Genomic DNA, 25,799 nt, shown 5'->3' with positions numbered 1-25,799 from the left:
AGTCTTACAAAGACTCTTTATGATGAAAAGGAAGCTATTATTTACAGCAAACTGATAAGGAAAAATGAGTATACTCTGAAAGTAAATAAAAATTAATGCAAGCTATGCCTTATGTTGATTTTTAAGAATTTTATCATCATGTTGAAAGAGGGCTTTTATAAGTTTGTAATAATTATTATCTTTTAAAAAGTGTTTATTTTTCATCAACTTGAATGGTGAAGCAAGAGAGAGAAAGAATCTTCTGTTTACTGGTTCACTCCTGAAATACCCACAACAGCCAGAACTGGACCAGACAGAAACCTGGTCAGATTCCATCTGGGAGTCTCATGTGGGGGCAGGGACAGAAGTACTTTAGCCATCATCTTTGGCCTCCCAGGATTAGCAGGAAACTGGCTCAGAAGAGGAGGAGCCAGGACTTGAACCAGTCACTCCAGCATGAGATGCAGACATCCTAAGCAGCACCTAATTGCCTATGCACAATGCCTGCCCCTAAGTTATCTTTAATGTGCCCAATATTTTTCTAAGCATCAGAACTAAAACCTTAATTGACTATCTGTATTGTCTCTCAGGGGATCCCCGTGTGGAGATGAGAACAATTAACAATAAATGAATCACTAATGCACAATAAAAAATAAAAGCCAGCCCAAGGATCTGTGGGAACAGAGAAGGGAAATGCCTTCAATGTTAAGAGAAAGCGTCAAGAAAGGGGTCCTATTTTTCTCATTTGAATTTTGAAGTATAAATGGTCATTTGTTCGTTGACTGTATAAAGGAACAAAAAGGAACAGCAATGTTAGATTTTTCATGAACTGATTGGGATAATGTGTGGGTGTTTGTGCCATGTGACAGAATAGAAACAGACTCGAGTGCATTGTGATGTGTGTGTGTGTGTGTTTTTAAGATTTATTTGTTTATTTGGAAGGCAGAGTTAGAGAGAGAAAGAGCGCACAGAGAGAAAGGTCTTTCATCTGCTGGTTCAGTCCCCAAATGGCCACATCGACCAGGGATGGGTCAGGCCAAAGCCAGGAGCCAAGAGCTTCCTCCAAGTCTCCCATATGGATGCAGGAGCACAAGTTCTTGAACCATCTTCTGCTGCTTTCTCAAGTACATTAGTAGGACTTCAACACATTTGTGAATTCTTAAGTGTTTATTAATTTTTATTTATTTGAAAGGGGAGAGAGAGAGAGGACAGAGAGAGGGAGAGATACAGAGAGATACCTTCCACCTGCAGGAGCTCCATCCATGTCTTCCCATGGCCCTAAGTTCTTGGGCCATCTTTTGCTGCCTCTCCTTTGTGTTTTAGAAAACATGATTTCTGTAGCCAGAATGTAGCTAATGGGTTCCAGGGAGAAGGTATGACAGGCATGTGATTCATTCCAGAGACCTTCATTGTTTCCAAGGTTTGTTCCATGCCCTGCAAATCTTTGTGGATGTATGTGGAAACTTTGTGAAAAGGGACTGTGTGCCCCGTTACATTTTGGAAATACTAAGTTACACAAAGATAAATAGGTTTTTTATTTGTTTGGTTGTATTATTAATGTGGAGGTTTTTTTTTTTTTTTTAACAGAACTTAGCACATTCAGTATGTTTACATGTATTATGAATCTCCAAGAAGGAAACATTGTATTATTTATTTTCCAAAAGTTACTGACCCTGTTGCTTCCAACTGCCACACATTCATCTTATCATACATGACACTCTTGAATATTCAATGAAAATTGTGTTTAAACAGACTTTCTTAACTGAGGTTAGGTAAGAGTTCATCCCTGTGGAAGACTGTCTGAGGGAGTCTTCAGGTCATTCTCCCATGATGCTTCATGGGTAATACCATTCTAGATGCCGAAGAGCAAAGAAGCTGATACTTTTCTCACAGTTAATTCCCTCCACTGTGTGGGCATTGGGGGTTCATTCTCTCAGGGGACCCAGTTGAGAAGAACACATTTTGGGAAATGCTGGTAGAAGTATCAAATCATGAGGGCTCGCACTGTAGCAACAGCAGTTTTAGTAAAAAGAGTGTCATGTTCACGGCATCGTTTACCTTTTGGAAACTTAGGACTTGTTCTAAAAGCTACTACAGGTTTTCTTTACTGAAGATACCAGAATAATACATTAAAAAAGAATTTCAAATCCATTTGTATTTTAATTTACCAGTTTGCTGTTCTCTTCTTGTTTTTATATAACATCCAGGTAGAGTTCTGTTGGAAGCCTCTCAGGGACAGTTTGAAATAAGAAACAAACTTATTCTGATAATGGGTAGGGGAAGTGAGTATCCTACAGAACCTGGTAACATACATTTCAGCAAAACTGGCGTTCTGTTGGATGAAAAGAAAAACATTAGAATATTGATAAAGATAATTTTGAAAATTGGGAAGGGATTCGACATTGAAAGAAAATAATACAAAAGATACATATTTTTAAAGGCTAACAGTATAAATAAAGGGTTAAAAAACATGAACTTGAATAAGTTATTTGATCAAATAATGAATAATTATATTACTGCTCTACTTATTATCTTTTACATTAAAATATTTTAAATAAATGTTAAAAAGCAATGTCTTACTGAAAACATGAAATTATGGCTGATAGTTGCCTAAAATTCATATAATTAATATTTACGAAGCATAGTTGAAGGCCATTTTTATGTACACTTTGAAAATGAAAGCTGTTGAACAGTTTAATGGCTAAAACAGTTTCATCACAACTAAAGATTCATTTTCACTCCAGTAATCAGAGAAAGGGATTTAAATTTTACTGTCTTTAAGATATTGTGTAGAATTTTAAGCAATATAAAGGTGATGAAAAAAATCTTGTCTTTCATAAGCAGCTTGATTGGAAGTTTTCTTGTTTGTTTGAACAGAGATGTCCTGCCACTCGAATGCATGGTCTCTATCCAACTATTGGCTACATCCTCTGATATTGACCAAAATTTCCTGTATAATTTTAATTGATATTTAGTATAGGAAAGGCTGTGTGTCTAATGCTAACTTGTGACTTTCAGTTCTGTTTCCTATACCATGCAGGGTGATCTGGATCTTAAAAAGTTAAGCTTTCCTGTTGTTAAGTATCTGAAATTGTACTTTGGTACCCCAAATCAGAAATATTATTAATTTGAATGAATTCTATATTTGTATATTTGTATATAATCCTATAATGTTTTGTTTTTCTTGAAATATAGCTTTAATAAATAAAAGAAATTATTGCAGTTCATGAAAATCTGGACTGCAATAGTTGCAATACTTTTATAGAAATAGAATGAATTAATTTTGATACTTAAGGAATTTGACCACAAAATACAGATGGTCTGTATTTTCTCCTTATTTTATATACCTAAAAATGCAGCTTTCCATATAAATAGCATGGTGTTTTTATTTAATATGACTCGTGTATTTCGATGTGTGTTATTCAAGACAGATACTGGATTTTGGAATTTTTGTTGATTGATTTAGTATATTCATATTTTCTTAATCCTCTTTCTCTTTTTTTATTAAAGAATTTTTAAAGATTAATTGATCTATTTGAAAGAGTTATAGAGAGAGAAGGAGAGACAGATGCAGACAATGGCTTAACCCGCTGTGCCACAGTGCCACCTCTTCTTTTTAACCTTTCTCTGCTCTATACCTCTTTAATTAATTTATTTTTTTAAAGATTTATTTTCTTTATTTGAAAGAGTTACAGAGAGATGTAGAGACAGAGAAAGAGGTCCCCCATCCGCTGGCTCACTGCCCAGATGGCCGCAACAGCGAGAGCTGTGCCGATCTGAAGCGAGGAGCCAGGAACTTCTTCCGGATCTCCTATGTGGGTACAGCAGTTGAAGGAGTTGGCCCATCTTCTGTTGCTTTCCCAGGCCATAGCAGAGAGCTGGATCAGAAGTGGAGCAGCCGGGACTAGAACCGGCGCCCATATGGGGTGCCAGTGCTTCAGGCCAGGGCGTTAACCTGCTGCACCACAGCGCCGGCCCCTTTTTTAAATTTTATTTTAAATTAAGCTTAGAAACCCAGAAGTACTTGCTTTCTCTGAGCCATTTCATGAATACTTTCTAGGTTTCTAATTCCTTATCATTCTCTGTGGCTACTGACTGGTTCTATTTCTTACTTCTTTTTTTTTTAATTGCTGAGAGGCTTCCTGTAGGGCTATCAGAAAGAACCTTTCCTTCAGAGCTGCTGCACAGGTATAAACACAACAAGGAGGGGGCAGCAAAGAATTCAAGTAGCACCTGCTGCCCAGTCAAGTCATTCAGTCACTCTGCATCTTCGTTCTTAGCTCTGACACTTACTGACCTAGCATGAGTTCTGACCACATGCTCGCTCTTTTTCCTCAAAAGCAAAACCTCAAGTTATCCTCCTTTAGCATTTGCTATAAACCTCACCTGAGTATCTACTTACATTATCTGCCTAGAAGCTCTCTGACCGTACCGTGGCAGCAAAAAACAGAGTGCTTGCTCTAGGAAACTGAGCTCAGTAAACGGATCTGATATCTACTATTTGAAAACTTCTAATACTGGACTGAGTATTCGAGCTGCGGTGACTGTAAGACTTGACTTTGAGGAGTTTAAAATGTAGTGAGGGATAAAGTCACATCAATGATGACGGCAGCCCAACATCGTGAGTCCTGGAATTGAGGTGTGATCTGTGTTCCATTGGAATCCAAAAGGAGATTCTTAGCCCAGTCTTGAAATTGAGGGGTAAATTCTTGAAAATGGTGCTGTCTTGAAACATAAATGAAGTCAGAAAGTATTTCTGAGGCAGAATAGCAGAGATAGGCAACAAAGTGCATGTGAAACTTTTTCTAGTTTTATTCAATGAAAAGTACTACATTCTTTTTGTATTTATGTCAAAATACTGTTTTTATCCTTTTAATCAGACAAATCAAGATTATGCATGAAACTATTGAATTAGTTAGCTGTTCTTATTTAATGACACACCAAAGCTTGTGATCATGAAAGAGTAAAACATTTATTAAATTCACAGTTCTGTTGCTCTGCTGTGTGGCTTTTCTGATCAGATCTGGGGCTGTTGGGCTGGGGCTTGGGACCAGATGGCCACACTGGGAATCCTAGGATTCCTCTCTTTTTTCTCTCCCCTCCCTCCCTCCCTCCCTCCCTTCCTCCCTCCCTTCCTTCCTTTTCTCTCTCTCTCTCTCTCAGATTTATTTACTTGAGAGGCAAAGTTACAGAGAGAGAGAGGTCTTCCATCCACTGGTTCACTCCTCAAAAGGTCACAACAACCAGAGATGGGCCATTCTGGAGCCAGGAGCTTCTTCGGGATCTCCCACGTGGGTGCAGGGCTCAAGCACTTGCGCCATCTTCCACTGCTTTCCCAAGCTATACGCAGAGAGCTGGATCAGAAGAGGAGCAGCTGGGACATGAACCAGCACTCATATGGGATGTGGGCACCACAGGCAGAAGCTTAGCCTACTATACCACAGCTCTGGCCCCATAATCCTAGATTTTGAAACAGTAGCAACAGTGATTAACAAGAGGCCAGACCAAATCATTTCAAAGGAAGATACTGGGATACGCCCCCCGCCACGCCAAGTTGACCTTAGAGGCAGTATCCTAGGTGTTAATTCTTTTCATAGTTGTGAGGATAATTTTCTTGGCAAATTGGTACACTCTGAATGGAAAAGGAAATTTTACTAATTTTGAATTTTTCCCTTTTAGAAAAATTTTTCAGCTTTAGGATTTCACCATATATTAACAATTTAATCTTCTCCACTCTCCTTTTTAACAATAGTATACAGTTAATAAAAGTTACTACAGGTATATTAACTCTTTCAGTGTAACTAACATAACCCTGTTTTTTTAAACTCAGCGGTGATTATTTCTTCCAAACATCTAATTTTCATGTTACTTACTGTCATCAGGATAGCAAAGCTAATTAATTTGAGTAAAACAAGGTAATTTTTAGGGTATTTTTTCCCCTTTGTGGTTTTAGTTTTTGATGTGAAACTTAAAGAAGAAAAAAAGTTAGAATGGTCCTTTCCTGCCTTAAACGGGGGAAAAAGTCAATTAATCTCTGCCTCCAGAATGGATTCAAGTGAAGATTAAGGGTGGAAGAAATTGCTGTTTTCACCCATGTCTGTCCTTGTAAGTGCAATTTTAGCAAGACAATTAGACTGCAGTAATTATTCACCAGGAGGCTGCCTTTGTGGCTATGGCTGGTTTGGGCTATTTCAAGCCAGTTTTGCCTACACTCTGTGCACAGAACAACGGCAAACATTTTTTAGACCGAACTTCTTTTAAACATTAGAAAAAAGCCTGTTAACGAAAAGCAAGGTACTGACGTCGACCTGACATCAGTGTGCGAGTTTATTCATTCTCTTAGTGGACGCCACGCTTTCATTAACTTGTGGAGGTGCCGGGTAATGAGCCTCAAGTGGGAGCCGCTCAGAGAGAAGCTTTTTTTATGTGCAGTAAGTGCAAGAGATGGTGGGCAGGCATAGTTTCCTAAAGATACTGCCTGCCTGGGAAGCAGTTGGCCAGGGCTTTCTTTTATAGCCAGAGTCTGGGGTGGTTTCCAGGATGTGGACAAGTAGGAGTGGGAGGGCTCTTCCTGCTTGCAGTAGGGGTCTTTGTGCGTTGTCTGCCTGAAACCGTGACTCAGCCTGGTGTGCTGGGCTTGCTTTGTTTGGGGTGGTCTGCTCTCCTCTGAGTGTGGTGCTGCAGGATAAGCCTTCCTGGAGCAGCTTCTCCAGAGCAAGCTCAGCAAGTAGGCAGTTTCAGATTCCTGGTGTCTGTGCCTGGGCCCACTTACTGCTTCAATCTTACCCTGTTGGTGACAGTTTTCATTTAAAATATCCTGTAAATCCTTCAGTGTCCAAAGTTCAATCCTATTATATTCAGATTATTCTGTTAAGAGAATGCTAATCCATATGCGTATTGATATTATGGCTTCTATAGTAAATAAAAAAGGTTTATGCAATGTTCTCACTGGGTGTTACAGCAAGAGAATAGATTCATTGGGAAAAAATTCCTTGAATTGAAATTCTCATCATTGTCTTCCATTTCCACAAAGCTTTTCCTACTGATTCAGTCTCAGCCGTTAGAATATCTTCATACACATGTCCTAGGATATTAATAGAGTCTTGTGTTACTTGATGACAGAGACGTGTTCTGAGAAATGTGTCCTCAGTTGATTTCATTGTTGTGTGAACATCACGGAGTGACTGAAATGTCGTTCTGTGGCGCATGACTGTAATTAAAATAACATGAAGTGGAGGGGAAGAGTAAGAAAAGGAGTTGACATTTGTTAAGTATGTGTCATGTGCCAGCCATTCTGGTGTGTGCTTTGTGCATATTATGTCATAGAATCATCAGCTAGGTAGATAGAAATTCTGTTTCCGTTTTGAAAATGAGAAATTTGGAGCAGATAGTTTAAATATTGAACTGGAAGCGTCAGATTCAAAAACTCACTCTAACAGTGATGTTCTGTCTCCTCCTCCTCCTCAATGTTTGCTCATATAACATACCTATCATTGTGCCATTCTGTTCAGTAAAATTAAGCAAATGTCAAAAAACCACCTCTTCAGTCTCCAGTCTTTTCATCTCAGAAGGAAAAAAAAATGTATGTTCCAGAGGTCTTATTAGTAGGTTAGTATTACTTATTACCACTTATTAGTAGGTTAGTAAACAGGAAATGGTTTTCTCCAACTTGGTATTGTCGCTTTTTTAACTAAATACTAGTCTTTCCTACATGGTGGCCTAAATTAACATGTGTGCAATTTGAGGAGAAATGACCTAGGCTCATGTTCTTTAACATTTTATTTTTCTACTCTCACTGCACTAGTGCACAAGTATTTGCCACTTGTCTTCTTCTTTAACTTAAGGTCCTAAATTGTGCTTACCTGATTCAGTTTCTCTGTTCCCTCCATCCTAATAAAACCAGTTTTTCCTCAGCAATGTCTTGATTTTCTACAAGGCCCTCCAAACCAGTGCACTTTGGTCTCTGCAAAGTGATCCAAACAGATGGTAATTTTTTTCATTGGAGAGTTGGTTCCAGTAGAGCTGTGTAGTCACAACCTTACACTGAGGTTTTGGAAGTGAATGAAGGAACACCACCGGGGCCTGCGCTGTGGCACAGCAGGCTAAAGCCCTGGCCTGAAGCACCAGCATTCCAAATGGGCGCCGAGTCTAGTCCCGGCTGCTCCTCTTCTGATCCAGCTCTCTGCTGTGGCCTGGGATAGCAGTAGAAGATGGCCCAAGTCCTTGGGCCCCTGCACCCACAAGGGAGACCCAGAAGAAGCTCCTGGCTTCGGATTGGCGTATCTCCGACCGTTGCAGCCATCTGGGGAGTGAACCAGTGGATGAAAGACCTCTGTCTCTACGTCTCTCTAACTCTTTCAAATAAATAAAATAAATCCTTAAAAAAAAAAAAAAAGGAGCACCATCAACTATTATATCCTCTTTCATGAAGGTTTAGCTTTAGGATGGAGTCCTTTGGGATATACTTCTTTGTAGATTTCTCCAGAGATGGAACTCACTCATCATTTTGGAACCAGGTCATTCTCTTCCACCATTACTTATATTTGCCAGGAGTTTATATTCAGTTTGTCCCTGATCTTTATCATGTCAGCAAATATTTAGATATCCCAATAAGTGTTTGGTACTGCGCTGGTATAGAATATATGATCCCTCCTGAGAAAAAAAATAAACAGTCTGATAATAATCCTAGGAAGTGTAATGGGAGTCCTAGAGCAGGTCTCTGAAGGAGGGGTGCACTCTGTAAGAACGTCGAGCCATGGACTCTGAGATGGTAGCAGGGGAAGGACAGCAGTGAGTGCCTCGGGTCCTACCCTAAGAGCAGTGCGAGTCTCACCCAGGAGGAGGGTTTGGAGGTGCATGGAGTTGGGATGGAAGGAGTTTTCCAAGGAAAGGAAACAACATGGTCAGAGACCCCCTTGAAGAACTCCACTGTACTGTGTGATGTGGTAACACAGGTTGGAGATAGCAGAAGCGCCCCTTGGCAGGCAAGGTCTCGCTGGCCACATCACAGCATTTTGAGTCAGCCTCTACACAGTAAAGTTCTGTGGAGATGATCTCAGCAGCGGTGCAGTATAATCTATCAGTCGCATTTTGGAATGTAAGGCCTCAGAGTGGGCTTTGATGGGCTAGGGTGGATATCCAGGTTGAAGCAGGCAAACAGCTCTTATGGACGCTTAAGTTTATTAACAGTAAGTTTAAGAGAGGGATGGTAGTGATTAATGGGAGGTAAGATATGAGGCCATTAGATATGCTTAGGGTGATACCTGGGTTCCTGTGGCTTGCATTACTACACAGATAATGCTGAGGAAGGGAGACCTGGAGTGAGACCAAGTTTGGGCAGAAGATTCATTCAGCAACTCTGTATGGAGTACACACTCAACCCTTTCCCAACCTGGGTTCCTTGTAAGAGATAAGCCCATATGACTTCCTAAGCCCTTCCTTGTATATGGAATTACTTTTTACATATGCATCTATAATTATATCAGTCTTTTAATCCTTTGAAGAGTTGAGAAAGCAATTAAGTCATTGTATGCAGGGTTTAATTATCTCGCAAAACCCTGGTTGAGAAAGGCTGACTTACTCCATGCCAGATTCTATTCTAACTGTATCTTAAATCTAATGAATGTATGTTGTCTTTAAGATTTTGAAGTGAAGAAAAAAATTGTCATGACAAGATCAACCCTCTTAAAATAGTTCTATTAAATAAAGTTATCTCAAAAGCAGGTTATGTACATGAAAACTTAAGATCCATGGAAAATGGAATTGAAAGATAAGTGTATTGTTATATAAAAGATAGCTCTGTGCATAGTATTTTCAAAACACACATTTTCCATGAACTTTTTGAAGACTGTTCATATTTTGCTATATATATTCAACACAGATATTTTTAGAAATTTATAGATTATCTAATGATTACACTATCATAGAAAACTTGGATCCTTAATGTACCTTTTTTCAGACACTTTTTTGCCTTTTAATAAAAAGTGTAGGTAATGAATATTTGCAATTATTCTGTAGTATGGTCAGTTTCTCATATTAAATATAAAACCAGAAATTATTTTAAAAATTGTCTGGATAACATCTCAAAAAAAACCTGTAAATGTACCAAATGAAATATGTAAATGAAACAGTGCCATTTGAACTTTGAACCTTTAGGTGTAATTACATTAAGATAAACTATTGTTTTTCATCCAGAAAGTTATTCAGCAATTATTTATATAGTGCTTAGTGTATGCCAAGCAGTGTTCTTGGCACAGGCAGTGAACAAGTCAGGTAAGTATATGTGTCTGTGGGTGGGCCAGGCAGGCAGCTGTTGATATAAGGTGTGTAAGAGAAGTCAAATCATAAACATGACTGATGACTGGCATTAATTACATAAAGTACATGGACTTACATTATAAACAGTAGATGTGTTTATACTGATTTTTCATTGTTTTTGATCTATAATCTTAAGTATTAGAGTAAAACACATATGTGAATATATACAAACATAACATTTTACATATATGTGCACGTATTTACAATATTAATGTAAAGCATATATTTGTATATGTCAACCATAATTTAGATATTTTTACATGTTCACTTGAATATATTTTAGTCCGAATATAGACCATCTGTCCCTTCATAGGCCTTTTAGCAGCAGTGAGAAATAGGGCAAATACATCTCACACTCTGCAAAGCTAAGGATTTGGCTGGTGCCAGCACAGGGGGAGGTAGATTCTGGCTGGTAAAGCAGGTGACTCAATGGCTGTGTGAGGGAGACAGCACGTGGAGGAAGCTGAGCTTCCTGGAGGAGACAGAAGGCCTAGCAGAGGTGGGCCTGGGGGTATTCTAGACATATTTTAAAGCTTATTTTAAACTATAAATACCAAAAGAAAAGTGCTGCATACACTGGGAGTATTCTCTTCTGTTCTGTTTTATGTGTTTCTGTATATCACACAACAAAGATCAATGATTCTTGAAGTGCATAACTGCTAAGTAGGACTCTAAGGATTTGTAGAGCAAATTAAATACCATTAAATTGTATTTCATAGTATTGTGTATTTTAGAATATATATTTATGCAGCTGTTTATTTTGTCTTCATGTCAAGTGAGAAAGCTGTGGATAAAGATATTATGTAATTTCTCACTCCAGCAAGAAACAAAGAACTGATTTTTACATGATTTAATGATTTTAGTCAGAAATGTTCCTGACAATGGTGAGGTGAATGTTTTGCAGAATGACTTTTGTGAATGTGTCTTCAGCTCCATTTCTCTTTCTCTAAATATTCATTTTTTGAATTAAATATTCATATTTTCATACAACTCATAATTCAGTCTCCAAACACATAAGCAATATAAGAATCGAGTTGGAGTCACTGACTGTGTGCTACTTATTCTTTATTTAAATATTTTTAAAAGGTAATCTTTCTCAGACATTATTGTCTGTCCTCTGGCAGGTGGAAACAGTGATTTCTTCTTCCTCAAAATGAGTCAAGAACTACAACAAAATCAGGAATCATTAATTAAAGTTTAATTTTAGAAACAAGGATATTTACTTTATGATTTTGATTCCCTTATTTTTCTAATTTTGGTTTCTGTTGTTCCTTTATTAAAGAAAACTCAGTGGTCGAATGGTGATGAAAGAACATAGACTTCAAGGCTAAGGGAAAGAACTGCTGCTGTTTGCCAGTGAAATTACCTTTACATGTTGATATTTACCCTCTTAATCTCTAAAAGGAAATGATATCTCCAGAGTTTTATGAACATTAAATGAAATGCTATGTTCTGCTCGGGTTCTGTAATGAGTGTAGCACCGTGTATTGCAAAATGGAATTTCCTTTTGACTTTTCATCTTCACTTCAAATTGGATGTCTCTTGTTGCATTGGCCCACCATCCTGAGACAATGATGCTCCTCTGTTCATGATTTGAATTTGCATGTGCTTTTCTCAAACAAATTAAAATAATCCTCTACCCTTTGTTGCCCCTCTTTATTTATATCTATTAATTAGCTCACCTATTAGGGGACATTGTATTTCTACTGTTTTGAAGAATCTTGAATCTGCACCCTGTATTCATTTTGCCTTATTCAAAATTTGTCTTTCTACTTGTGAAAAAAAAAAGTTATCTTTTCAGACTTTTTAATGTATTTTCCTTCAGAGTTAAAAACTAGTCACTTTGATTAAAAAAACTCATATTTCTTTTTAAAAAATTTTTATTCATATAAGGTGCACAAATTTAATATATTTCTTACATACAGATTTTTTTTTTTTTTTTTTGACAGGCAGAGTGGACAGTGAGAGAGAGAGACAGAGAGAAAGGTCTTCCTTTGCCATTGGTTCACCCTCCAATGGCCGCTGCAGCCGGTGCGCTGCGGCCGGCGCACCGCGCTGATCCGAAGGCAGGAGCCAGGTACTTATCCTGGTCTCCCATGGGGTGCAGGGCCCAAGGACTTGGGCCATCCTCCACTGCACTCCCTGGCCACAGCAGAGGGCTGGCCTGGAAGAGGGGCAACCGGGACAGAATCCGGTGCCCCGACCGGGACTAGAACCCTGTGTGCTGGTGCCGCAAGGCAGAGGATTAGCCTAGTAAGCCACGGCGCCGGCCTCTTACATACAGATTTAAGAGCATAGTGCTATATCCCACCCTTTCCTTCTTCCCACCCTGGCTCCTCGTGACTTCCTTATATTTTATTTTAATTTTTACAATGACATACTTGCAGTTTAGTTTGCAATCACAAGCTTAACCCTCCACCAAATAAAGAATTCAACAAGTATTAAGTAGCAAAAGCCATTGTTCCTCAAGAGTATAGACAAAGGTGGTAAATAATAATCAAATCTCAAAATGTCAGTTTTTTGTGCTCTGTTTATTAATTACCACATATCAAGGAAAACATATTTGTCTTCTTGGGACTTATTTCACTAAGCATAAGGACTTCCAGTTGCATCCATGTGGCTGCAAAAGCAGGTTCTCATTCTTTTTTATGTCTGAGTAGTATTCCATGATGTATGTATACCACATTTTCTTTATCCAGTCATCAGTTGATGGACATGTGGGTTGATTCCTTATCTTAGCTATTGTGAGTTGAGCTGCCATAAACATAGGGTTTCAGATAACTCTTTCATAAACTGATTTCGTTTCCTTTGGGTGAATTCCCAGGAGTGGGACGGCTGGGTTGTATGGCAGGTCTGTTTTCAGATTTCTGAGGGATCTCCACACTGCTTTCTGTAATGGCTGTACTGGTTTACATTCTCAGTGACAGTGTGCTAGGGCACCCTTTCCCCATGCACTTTTCAGCATTTATGGTTTTTGAGTTTTGGAGGATGATACTCATTCTAACTGTCCAGTTGTGATCTCTCATTGTGGCTTTTATTTACATTTCCCTGCTGGTAGTGATCCTGAGCATTTTTTCATGTGTTTGTTTGCCATTTGAATTTGACTCTTTGAAAAATGTCTGTTCATGTCCTTTGCCCATTTATTGATGGTATTATCTGTTTTATTGGTTTTTTTTTATTTTTTGAGCTCTCTATAGATTCTGGATATCAATCCTTTATCAGTTGAATAGTTTGCAAATATTTTCTCTCATTCTGTTGGTTGCCTCTTCACTTTGTAGAGTGTTTTTCTTTTACAGTGCGAAAGTTTCATAGCTTGATAAAATCTCATTTGTCTATTTTTGCTATTATTGCCTGTGTTTCTAGGTTCTTTTCCAAGAAGTCTTTGCATATGCCAATGTCTTGCAGAGTTTATCCAATGTGATTCTCTAGTAATTTGATGGTACCAGGCCATAGATTTAGATCCTTGATCCATTATGAGCTGATTTTTGTATAAGGTGTAAGGTAGGGGTCTTGTTTCATATGTCAGCACCTGAAGATCCAATTTTCCCAGCACCATTTGTTAAAAATGCTGTCCTTTTTCTGGGAATTGATTTTAGCTCATTTGTCAAAGATTAGTTGATTGTAGATGCATGGGTTGATCTGGGGTCTCTCTTCTGTTTGACTGGTCTACATATAAATTTTTGTGCCAGTGTAAGTCTGTTTTGATTATAACTGCCTTATAGCAGGTCTTGAAAACTGGTATTGTGATGCCTCTGGCTTTGCTTTATTGCTTAAATTGCTTTAGCTATTCAGTCTCTTGAGTTTCCATATAAATTTTAGTATCGTGTTATTCTAGATTTGGGAAGAACTCTCATTATATTTCATTTATAATATCCTCCATTATGTAGGTTATGTTTAAAAATGTGGAAAAAGTGGCACGGTTTGAATACTTCAAAAGATACAGGACTTACCTTAGTCCACTGCTATATTCACTTAATTTCCAAGTAAATGAAATCTCTCTTTTACATTAATATTTCATTTAAAATGTGAACACATTGTTTGGGAGATGGTCTCTGAGTCCGTGTCAGTTTTTTTGTTATTGGGTTGGATAGAGGTTTGAGGAGATTAAAGAATGGTGTATAGCAACAAAGTTCTAAAGAGAGGGAGCAAATCTGGCTACTGTCATCTTTTGGACATAGTTGGTGCATATTACAGGGTAGTTCTTCTTAGAGTTAACCTGATAACAAGTAGGAAGCAGTTGACAGTATAATAATGTGGTAATAAGAGCAGCAGCTAATACTTAACAGGGCTATGTGCAAGGCTTACTATTAATTTAATAAATCTCTATCGACCCTTAGAAATACCGTTATTGTTTCATAGTATGAGAAGCCTGGCACAGAGGTTCAATAACTTGGGCAGTATTGCACAGCTACCAAGTGGTGGATGCTAGAGATAGGACTCAGCCACTTGATCCCATAGTCTCTCTGTTGCTGACTTACTGTGCACCTGCCAATCAGTGAGCCTCACAGGCCCTGCCCAGTACTGACTGCCACGGTGACTTGATGATTGGCAGAGTGAAAATAATGCATGCTCTGGATTCTTTGACAAAATATTCACTTTAAAACAAGTTCTTGGAGAATAATAAGTATGTATGATGTGGTTCACTCATGACTTAGTTCATTAAACAAGTTCATTTAACATCATTCATCTTAATGATAGTTTAATCGGTATATAAAAGAAGGTTCGAGTCTAAATTTCACAGTATGACATCTTAACCTCATTACCTTGAAAGTTCAGGTATTGGTCCTCAGCGGGAAAGAATGTTGATTTTTTCCTCCTGCCAATCATTTTTTCTGTTTTTTTGTTCTTGTTCAGATTTTGAGAACAGTGTTCATTTCTCAAATGATTGTAAATAGATGGGAAATACTTTCCAAAACTCGACTTTTCTTACTTCAAAATATATAATGATATTTCAAAGAGTTAATGGAAAATGGAATTAAAAATAAAATTATTTTGGCACAAAAATTTTGAAATCCATGCGTATGAAGTATCTTCACACACTTCATGGAAAATGCATATTATGAAAAAACTACGCTTGGATTTCAAAGTTTTTTTTTTTTTTTAACAAAATAAGCTTATTTTTTAATTCCACTTTCAGTGAACTTATTGACGCATCCTTGTACCTTGAGGATAGTCCTGTTTAAGAATCTGAGTTTTGGGGCCAGAGCTGTGACAGTGCAGGTAGAGCCTCTGCCATCCCATATGGGTACCAGTTGGAGTCCCAACTGCTGCATTTGTAATCCAGCTCTCTGCTGTGGCCTGGGAGAGCCGTGGAGGATGGCCCTAGTGCTTGGGCCCTGCACCCATGTGGGAGACCCAGGAGAAGCTCCTGGCTCCTGGCTTGCATTGGCCCAGCTCCGGCCATTGCAGCCATCTGGAGAGTGAACCAGCAGATAAAAGATCTTCCCTCTCTACTTCTGCCTGTGCCTCTAACTCTCTGTAATTCTGCCTTTCGAATAATTAAATAACTCTTTTTTTAAAAAAAAAAAAAGGAATCTTAGTAGTAAAGAAACAGTCAGTACTTTTTCTTTTTGATAGCATATAAAGCCTCCAGAGACTAAGAGCTGCTGCAACATAGTAGTGGTGCTTCCTGTTTACATAGCACCTATTCCTACAAAGCAAATACGACTTTGCTTGCACGAGAGCTCCCGGTGGCATGAATGTGAGAGCTTGCTACAGCACTAGGCTGAAAAATCGATGCTGAGAGGGCGAGTGAGACTTTGGTGAGAATGATATGCTTTGCAGATCAGCAAGGTGAGAATTAGTGAAATTTACCATATACATATGGAGGCTCTTTGGGAACTTCTGTGGCTTAAAAGTACTGTGGAGATAGGAAAGGTTCATTGTGGTTTTCTCAAAGGATAACTTGTAACATTTTCAGATAATTGATGCTGATGCTATTAGAAATTAGTTTAGAAAAATATTTTTTGTTCATGGCAACATAGCGGGATTAGTTATTTTTATTCCCATTATTATTTCCTGTATGGGCTTAAACTGTAGTTTAACAACATAAATCTTTCATCTTGTTTATTTGGTTTCATAAATTATTAGTAGCTGATGTTGTATGTTTCTTCTTCATTTTTCAAGAAGTCCAGGGAATTTGGATTCATCCAGAAATTATAATACTGACTGCGAGACTAAGAATCCTTTACATTGAACATGTGTCTTTTATATTTATTTTATTTTATTTATTTATTTATTTTTTATTTTTTGACAGGCAGAGTGGACAGTGAGAGAGAGAGACAGAGAGAAAGGTCTTCCTTTGCCATTGGTTCACCCTCCAATGGCCGCCGCGGCAGGCACACCGCGCTGATCCGATGGCAGGAGCCAGGTACTTATCCTGGTCTCCCATGGGGTGCAGGGCCCAAGGACTTGGGCCATCCTCCACTGCACTCCCAGGCCACAGCAGAGAGCTGGCCTGGAAGAGGGGCAACTGGGACAGAATCCGGTGCCCAGACCGGGACTAGGACCTGGTGTGCCGGCGCCGCAAGGCAGAGGATTAGCCTAGTGAGCTGCGGCGCCGGCCGAACATGTGTCTTAATCGTATCCAGGTGTTGGCATGATAATCTTTAGAGGCTAATTCTAATCAGTGCTCTCTATACATTCTGGATTTCCCATCAATTACTATGCTAAGTTGTTGACAGAATTCCTGGCAGCAAATGCCTCTCAGTGCTGCCACTTTAGCATGCTGGAGTGAGAGCACCTAGACCAGTCTTTTCTGTGTGTTTTACATATGTACCTATTTAAACATGAAACACTATTCGTACTTCAAGGTCGTTGTACTTTAAGTAGACTATGGTGAACCACATAGATTAGAATCATATATTCTCCCAGCTTTCTGAACACAAGTGGCCATTAGGTCTTTATAGTGTTCATACGCATGCAGCGTTTCTGGCATACTTTAACCTTTCTAAGTAGTATAATGTTTCTTAAAAGGGGAAGTAGCTTTTTCTTACTGATGCTGTACAAATTCCGTATGTGTAATTTGTTCATGACGTTTATATTTTAATCATATACCTTTGTAATATAAGTAATAGGAATTCAGTAAAGAATAGCTTCCCTGAAAAATAAAGTTAGCTTATGAAATGTTGCTAGCCTACTTCACATGGTCCTGGGACGGAAAAACCATGTAGCTACTAGGGACTCAAAAAGCTGCAGGTTTTTCCCTCTTCTTCTCACCGTCTCCTCCTCTTGTTGCCTTACTTTCTTTATAATGTCTTACTTTATAACTCCTTTCCCTCCGTGTTATATAATTGTTAATGCAATGGTTTGCAAATGGCCCAAAAAGTCCCACAGAAACAATGTTTACAAGTGCCAGCATCATGACATAGCGGGTTAGTCCGCTGCCATTTAGGCACCAGTTCAAGTCCAGGTTGCTCCACTTCTGATCTAGTTCCTTTATAATGGCCTGGGAAAAGCAGTAAAGATGGCCCGAGTGCTTGAATCTCTGCACCCACGTGGGAGACCAGGAAGAAACTCCTGGCTACTGGCTTTCATTTGGTCCAGCCCTGGCTGCCATGGCCATTTGGGGAGTGACCCTAGAGAATGGAAGATTCTCTCTTTCCTCCCTTTCTCTCTCTCTTTCTCTCTCTCTCTGTAACTCTGACTTTCAAATAAATAGATCTTCAAAAAGAAAAACAAAGAATTGCTACAAAAACAGAAAAAGAAAGAAAGAAAGTTAGTTAGTTCGCAAGTTTGCTGTTTAATAAACCAGCAGGACCTGGCTCACCAGATACCCAGGACGTAACATTTGTTAGGCTGTACATCTCCGTGGAAAGAAGACACGTGAATGTGTGCAAAGTGTATATGAACTGTATTATGGACAGGGAGAGAGGGGACAGTTCTGAAAGAAAAGATGGACAAACATTTTGAAAAATGTTTACTTTGTGTTTTGCGGTGGATTGTAGTTCTATCATTAAGCTATCATGGTCGAAATAGGACCATCGTTTTCCCATCAGTAGCTGCCTTTCTAGCCTAAATAATCGTGAATGCTGAATCAATACTTGGTGCCTGATGAAATGAACGAAGTAATAGTCGGCAGAGATGCCTGGCCACTAACTCAACTTTCGTTCAAAGTTCCATCATTTTCCCGTCTTTCAGGCTGAACGTTGTGGCGTTTGCTTTTGATGAGTCCTTCTCTTTCATGCTCTTCTGCTACACTCTAAGAGATGGATTTTTTGTGTTTGTTGCGCCTTCATCTGTGCTCAGTGAATTTATACCTTTCTCAGTATTGCCAGAGACATCCCTGTCCTCCCGACCTCATTTAGAGCAGCAGTTTCTGAACTTAGTTTTGTGAAATAGTCATATCTGGTGAGATATCAATGGGTATTCTGGGAAAAACATTTAAAATGTTTCCAAGTTCAAATAAATTTGGGAAAATGCTGTTCTGTCACCGCTTGGAGAGTCACAGATCACATTAAGACCTTGAATAGTTCTATAGTGAAGAAGCCTACCTGATTGTCCGTGAATGCAGCATTCCTTCAGAGCCTTTGAGCAGTGAACCGTTCTGACCACAGGGTACCTGTGAGTAACTCATGACGCTGCTGTTCTTAGGTCAGTGACTGAGCAGTGCTGAGGGAGACTACTGGAAGGAATGCATCGTTGTTTCCTCTTTGCTTTTTTCCTTTTTGAATCTTTCCATTGTAATTACATAAATTAGTACCATTTAGTACTATTCAGGGAAAGTGGTTACTAAACCATTGTTTACTAGAGTGATTACCTAAATGAACAAGAAAATGAGTATAAAATCACAAGTTACTTATTAAAATGTAACATGCTCATTATCTAAAATAAGCATAACTTAATTTTTAAAAGAACAACTTAACAAGTAGTATTTTATTTAAAAACAAACCCTGATTTATGTGCCTACATAAGCAAGGTGCCTGTGAAAGAACTGTGAGACAGAATGTTTAGACAACTTTGTACAAACACACCTTGACTGAAAGATCCCTGCTAAGAGAAGACATCAAATGGCTAATAATTATGATCATTGCTCCGTTCATTTTTGTTTGTTCATATTTACTGTATTTGTTTATGATGATGCTTAGTAGGAACTGAATTTTCCATTCTTACTGTTTAAATTTTTATTTATTTTACTTAAGATAAAATTAGCCAGAAAGAGAGAAAGAGAAACAGACAGACAGACAAATGAGGAAAGATCATCTGTCTACTGGTTCACTACCCAGTGACCATAATGGCTGGGGCTGGGCCAGGCCAAAGCCATGAGCCAGGAACTCAGTGTACATCTGTTACATGGCTTCCGGGAACCAAATTACTTGAGCCGTTACCACTGCTGCCTATGGTTTGAATTAGCAGGAAGCTGAAATCAAGAGTCAGATTCAGGACTTCAGCCCAGGTACTTTGACGAAGGATGCAGGTATCTTAACTGCTAGGCCAAACACTTGCTCTAAGTTTTCCATTTTTGAATTTCTGCCTAAAAAATGTGTTTGCATACTAGAAATTTTAAAGCTGTAATAATTTCCCCTATTAAATAAATTGTCAATATCAGTATTATGAAAGTAACATTCAAAATTAGAATGTTTTATTAAGTCTTTAAATCTCCGAGAGTATTAGTTTGTTCTTTTAAGTTAATGAAAGGAAGCAGTAGTTATCATCACTGCGTGCATTGTTTAAAAATCAATGGAAGAATTGCCCTCTGTGTTGCTCTTTACAGTTTAATTTTTTCCTCTCCTGCCTGAAAGCTTAGGAAGAGTCTTTGTTTAGCCTATAGATGTACAGTTTTGTGTCATGCCTATTAAGTCCATTATAAAATTGATCTAGTGTCATAATCAAACCTGGACTCTTATCCTTGATGTTTTATACCAGGAAGCTAATTGCTGCCTCCTTTACCAGAGCCTTGCTATACCCAAACAACTTTTGTGTTTTCTTATTTTATTTCTCTTGCTAAGGATAACTGCATGTACTTCTTTTTCTCCTTTCAAGGTATAAATATAAGGTACCAATATATTGCAATTACAGCTGAGAAAAAAATGTAACCTTTCTGGATTTCCAGGACATTTTTCATTTTAGTTGATCTACCATATATGGCAGTGTTGTTTCACTGTATAGGAAACCAAGTTATTGACATTTATTTATTTATTTATTTTTATTTGACAGATAGAGTTAGACAGTGAGGGAGAGAGACAAATAGCCACTACTGCCGGAGCTATGCTGATCCGAAGCCAGGAACCAGGTGCTTCCTCCTGGTTTCCCATGCGGGTGCAGGGCCCAAGCACCTGGGCCATCCTCCACTGCCTTCCTGGGCCACAGCAGAGAGCTGAACCGGAAGAGGAGCAACTGGGACTAGAACCTGGCACCCATATGGGATGCCGGCGCTGCAAGTGGAGGATCAACCTAGTGAGCTACGGCGCTGGCCCAAGTTATTGACATTTTAAAAGGCTCATTACCTCTTGTTTTAGGAAATAACTTTTAGAGCTTGTAGCTTCCCAATAATGTTGATGTTCACATTTGAGTGTTTTACAGGTTTTCAAATGTGCCCCTGTAGCTTTTCTTATGTGGTCCTTGCAGTGACTCTTTAAGATCATAGGTATCAGTCCATGTCACAAAGAGGTAAACTGCATATTAACAAGGAGTTCTCTTGTGTCCTTGTACATGGTAAGTGTTGGAGCTGAGACTGCAATACCAGTTTCCCTTGCTCCCTTATTTCTGAAGGTGTAACTTGATAAAAATGGACCGCTTTTGCAGTTTTTTGTTTTAAAGTTAGAGTACTAGTTTAGCAACACACTTAAGCATGACTTCTGTATATTTCTAGGTTTATCCTTTTAAAGCATGCTTTTTATTTTCATCTCTTTGAAAGGCAGAATGACAAAGAGAGAGATGGAGAGAGGGGCACAGAGAGGGAGAGAGGTCTTCTAGCCATTGGTTCACTCCCCAAAGCTCCCAAAAGCCAGAATGCAATCAAGCCAAATCCAGGAGCCCAAAACTCTATCTGGATCTCACACATGGGACCCAAGGACTTGACCCATCATCTGCTGCCTCCAGGATGTACTATCTGGAAGCTGGATTGGAAGCAGAGGTGTCAAGACTCCAGTTACACTCTATTATGGGATTTGGCATCCCAAGCAGCAACACAACCTTCTACACCGCATCATAAGCCCCTATTATATCTCTTGTGTGCCAATTGTAGACTGCAAAAATAACATTTTTATTATAACCAAATCCCACTGTTAATGCAAATTGAAAATTATCTCTCAGTGATAATATAATTTCATGTCGTCTAAAGATACAGAAAAAAGAACAAATATTAGTATACTGAAAAGTAAAAACAATTTACCAGAGTTCCTTAAAAAGTCAGACTGCCTGGGATTACATTCGCCCATTGTAAACCTTCTGACCTCGCCCACATTGCCTAAGGCTCATTTTCTTACACTGAAGTATTTTCCTTATGAGTTTTTCTGAAAATTCAATGGCATAATATATATAATGCCCTTAATGCCATGTGTATACTCAGTAAATCCTAGAGCATTATTATCCATGGAAAAAAATCTAATGAAAACTGCAAATTCTTTGGAGACCACCGAACCATTGAATCACACAGGCTTAAAGAAAAAAAGGAGAGTGAAGAAAAAATTTGGAAGCATGAGAAATGGTAGCTAGAAAGAAATGTGATGGGCTGCTGAGTTAGCTTTTCATTACTGCAAGGAAGTACTCAAGGCAAGCTACTTATGACGGAAGGAGGCTTGGTTCAGCTCACGGTTTCGGAGGTTCCTGTCTAGCAGCAGGTGGCTCCATAGATTCGGCACTTGGTGAAGGTGCTCTTGCATATCTGGTAGATATCCCATGGCAAGCAGGAGTGTGGCCAAGGAAGGACCACAGACCACATGGTGAGGCATGAGCAGAGACTGCGTGTGGGCCAGACTCTGGCTTCTGTTGCAAACACTGTTTGAGGAGACACACCCAATGTAACCTGGGTTACACTAATCACTGCAATTGGATCAACTTTCCACCTTCTTAATACCATTCACTTGTGACTTTGGAGTTAAACCTGTACATGGTTCAGGAGCCATTTCCTATTGAAATCATTAGCAGCTACTTTTGCTATTTAGGATGTGGAATGTTGTAGAAAGAAAGTGTCCTTCCCAACCTGGTAATAGAAGGAAGCCAAAGGACCTACCAAATGTGTCATTTTAGTACATCAGAATGCCAGGCGAAAAATTGAATTAATTAGAATTCAAGTGTGACTTCTCCTGGTGTACATAGATGTGATCCATAACTGCTTTCAGTTTTAAAGTCAAAGTTCTTCCTTTGAGAATCCTAGGAATCCTAGATACAGGGGAAATCTTTGCTCATAGCCCAACTCATTCATCGTAGGAAAGGCTGGGGAGGACAAGGTGGTGAGAGGTACACCCTGTGAGCAGACGTCCTGAGCATCCTGAAATCTGAGTGTGTGCAGTGAGAACTCAGAGAGGGACTTCTGCATCCTGGCCCACACACAGAACAAGAGGCAGAGGCACTGGACCAGGACAAGGGCAGCATTAACCAGAGATCTCCAGTGCATGAGGCCGGACATTAGGTGAGGGGCTCAGGAGCAAGATCTCGGATGACCCTTGCAGCCAGCTGGAATCTGAGCGTGCGGGGAGAATTGAGGAGTTTACAGATTCTTCCCACTAGGCGACCCAGTGATTGTCATCCGATAGGAGCTGGGGAAGAGCACTGAGAGAAGTCCCCTACTGCACAGGTGCACAGTGCCCTGCAGGCAGAGACAAGAGCTGGGGCAATGCCTCCCACAGGCACTCTGGACCTTGCAGGAGTGCCAGGAAGTGGTCCTCTACAAGACTATGGGGCAAGAATAGGAGAGCTGAGTTGTTCCCCTGAGGCAGCTGAAGCCAGGGCCTGAGAAACAAGACAAAACCTTGATCCTCTTAGACTCAAAGTCCTAGGACCTAGAAGGCTGCTCAGAAAGCCAGTCAGTGGAGAGCTGAAAGTAACAGAAACACCACCAAAGACCAGAAATGTTGCGTTAGTTTGCTTGGGCTCCCGTAACTAAAACTGTGGCCTGGGTGGCTCAAGTGACAGAAGTTTACTGTCTCGTGGCTTTGGAGGCTCTGTCTCCTGCAGCCTTTCTCCTTGGCTTCCAGATGGCCACCTTCTCCTCATGTCCTCCCGCCATCTTCCTGGGGTGTGTATTTGTGCCCTAATTGCTACTTCTTATAAAGAGACAGTCCTAAGCCGGCGCCGTGGCTCAATAGGCTAATCCTCCACCTTGCGGCGCCGGCACACCGGGTTCTAGTCCCGGTTGGGGCGCCGGATTCTGTCCCGGTTGCCCCTCTTCCAGGCCAGCTCTCTGCTATGGCCAGGGAGTGCAGTGGAGGATGGCCCAGGTGCTTGGGCTCTGCACCCCATGGGAGACCAGGAAAAGCACCTGGCTCCTGGCTCCTGCCAGGATCAGCGCGGTGCGCCGGCTGCAGCGGCGGCCATTGGAGGGTGAACCAACGGCAAAGGAAGACCTTTCTCTCTCTGTCTCTCTCTCTCACTGTCCACTCTGCCTGTCAAAAAAAAAAAAAAAAAAAAAAAAAAAAGAGACAGTCCTATGGGATTAGGGAATGACACAATGGCCTCTTTAAAGAGTCCATCTTCAAACATAGTCCCAGTCTGAGATACTGATGTTGGGACTTTGCAGTCTGGATTTGAGGGGCAGGAGGCCCAGTTTAACTTACCCATGTAAGCTACTCACTAGATTGATTCATCCAGCCCAACCAACAAAGGGACACAGCTGGCTACGACCTCCAAGCCCAAGGTGCATTATAGTGTTTGATGTGACATCCAGAGTTATTTACTAGAATGTGCCTAACAGGTGTAGAGGCCTGGTACAAGTCTGCGAAAGCATCCTCATTGTGTTGTGTGCCAACACAATGGATATCAAGGACAGGAAAATGAAGGCAACATCTATTGTCTGCCACCAAAAAAGGCATCTTCAGTGGTATGATATTTCTGCCAAACGTATCCACAAAGTATCTACAACTTCAAAAAGCCCTTCCTCTGGCCTGCTAGAAAGCTCATTGGATACCATAACTTGGGAGTTTGCTATCGTGCCCACTCCTGCCCCAACACAGATTGTTATGAACTGAGCAGTGCTAGTACAGTATGGGTGTGACTTAGAAGTTGTTCAGACAGCTGCTGTGACAGGTGAGGGTGAGGGCCTGTGAGTAAGTGAACCTAGCACCCTGCATCATGAGTCCAGTTTCATAGGCACCTGTCCTGTGACGTCAGCACGCAGCATGTGTGCCACTCTTATTTGCTAGCTAAGCGGAACATGCAATTCATCTTTGGGAAGCTGAAACAGATGAGCGTGCTGTGGAATGAATGTGGCAGTTTAGAAAAAAAAAAAAAACAACTTCATATTTTTTTGGACCTGCATGTTTAGCTGTTTTGGAATGCAGTTGTTTTCTTCTTGAGTTCCAAATATAAGACTGCTGCTGACGGTCACATCACAATATTTAGTGATGAAATGTTGTTTGTTACTGTCATCCCCATTCATTTTCATTTCAAATCAGAAAAAAAGTTTAATTCAAGTATCTAGCATGCATAAGTAAATAGAGAGGATCTCTTATTTACATAAAGGGGAATGTGTAGTGTGTGTGTGTTGCAATGTGTGTTGTGCAGGAGGATATGCAAGCATTGCTGTGGTTAGGATATGTGTAGTTACTCAGAGGCTCAGACCTGGTGAAGACCTGGTCCCCAGGTTGGGGGTGTTCAAGAGGTGAAACCTTGAAGAGGAGAAGCGCATTTGGAAGTCAGGGAGTCATGAGGACGGTATGCTCAGAAGGGATTCATGCCCTTCTCATGCAGTGAGTTAGTTCACTCCAGAGTGGGTTTTTGCAAAGTGAGGCCACCCCAGATGCTTGGCCCTTTTGTCACGTGGCTTTCTTTTCCTTTGCCATGTTGTCACATTCCCAACAGGGCTCTTAGCAGAGAGAAGCAGGTGCCACCATCATGCTCTTGTGAGCTAACTAGACCTCTTTTCTTTATAAAGTCTCAGCCTTGAGTATTTTCTTAAATCAATGGTCTAATAAAGGCATATACATAGGAATACACATACATACATATACATAGATGTATTTATTTGATAAATAAAATTGGCTTAATTTGTTAAGCATACTTTTCTGATTAAGGAAAAAATAGTAATGATATGATGTGTTTATACCATATGTAGAAAGATACGTAACCAGACAGAAAGAATGGGATTGAGAGCTGAAAGTATACTGTTACAAATTTTGTAGCTTTATTATAAACTAGTAGAATCTTTTTAAAAGTAGACTATGATGTGTTAAAGATGCATCCAGCAATATTCTGAAGAAATATTAAAGTCAATACAGAGGGCCTAGCGGGTTAAGCTGCTGTCTGATGCCCGCATCCCATATGTGGGTGCTGGTTAGTGTCCCAGCTGCTCCGCTTCCCATCCAGCTCTCTGCTGATGGCCTGGGAAAGCATTGGAAGGTGGCTCA

The 25,799-nt window shown here is 39.9% G+C and overlaps 1 protein-coding gene and 1 pseudogene across 19 annotated transcripts in view; both read left to right on the top strand.

The window, feature by feature from the left end:
- Window positions 1–25,799, top strand: part of ADGRL3 (adhesion G protein-coupled receptor L3) — an 870,273-nt gene that overhangs the window by 425,012 nt on the left and 419,462 nt on the right. The gene's annotated exons all lie outside the window — the stretch shown is intronic.
- LOC108178125 (GTP-binding nuclear protein Ran-like) lies at window positions 5,094–24,688 on the top strand (annotated as a pseudogene).

Source organism: Oryctolagus cuniculus, chromosome 8 (genome assembly GCF_964237555.1).
Source record: "Oryctolagus cuniculus chromosome 8, mOryCun1.1, whole genome shotgun sequence".
Lineage (NCBI taxonomy): Eukaryota > Metazoa > Chordata > Mammalia > Lagomorpha > Leporidae > Oryctolagus > Oryctolagus cuniculus.
Note: the sequence above shows the minus strand (reverse complement) of the source record. Positions and strands in the feature narration are given on the sequence as shown.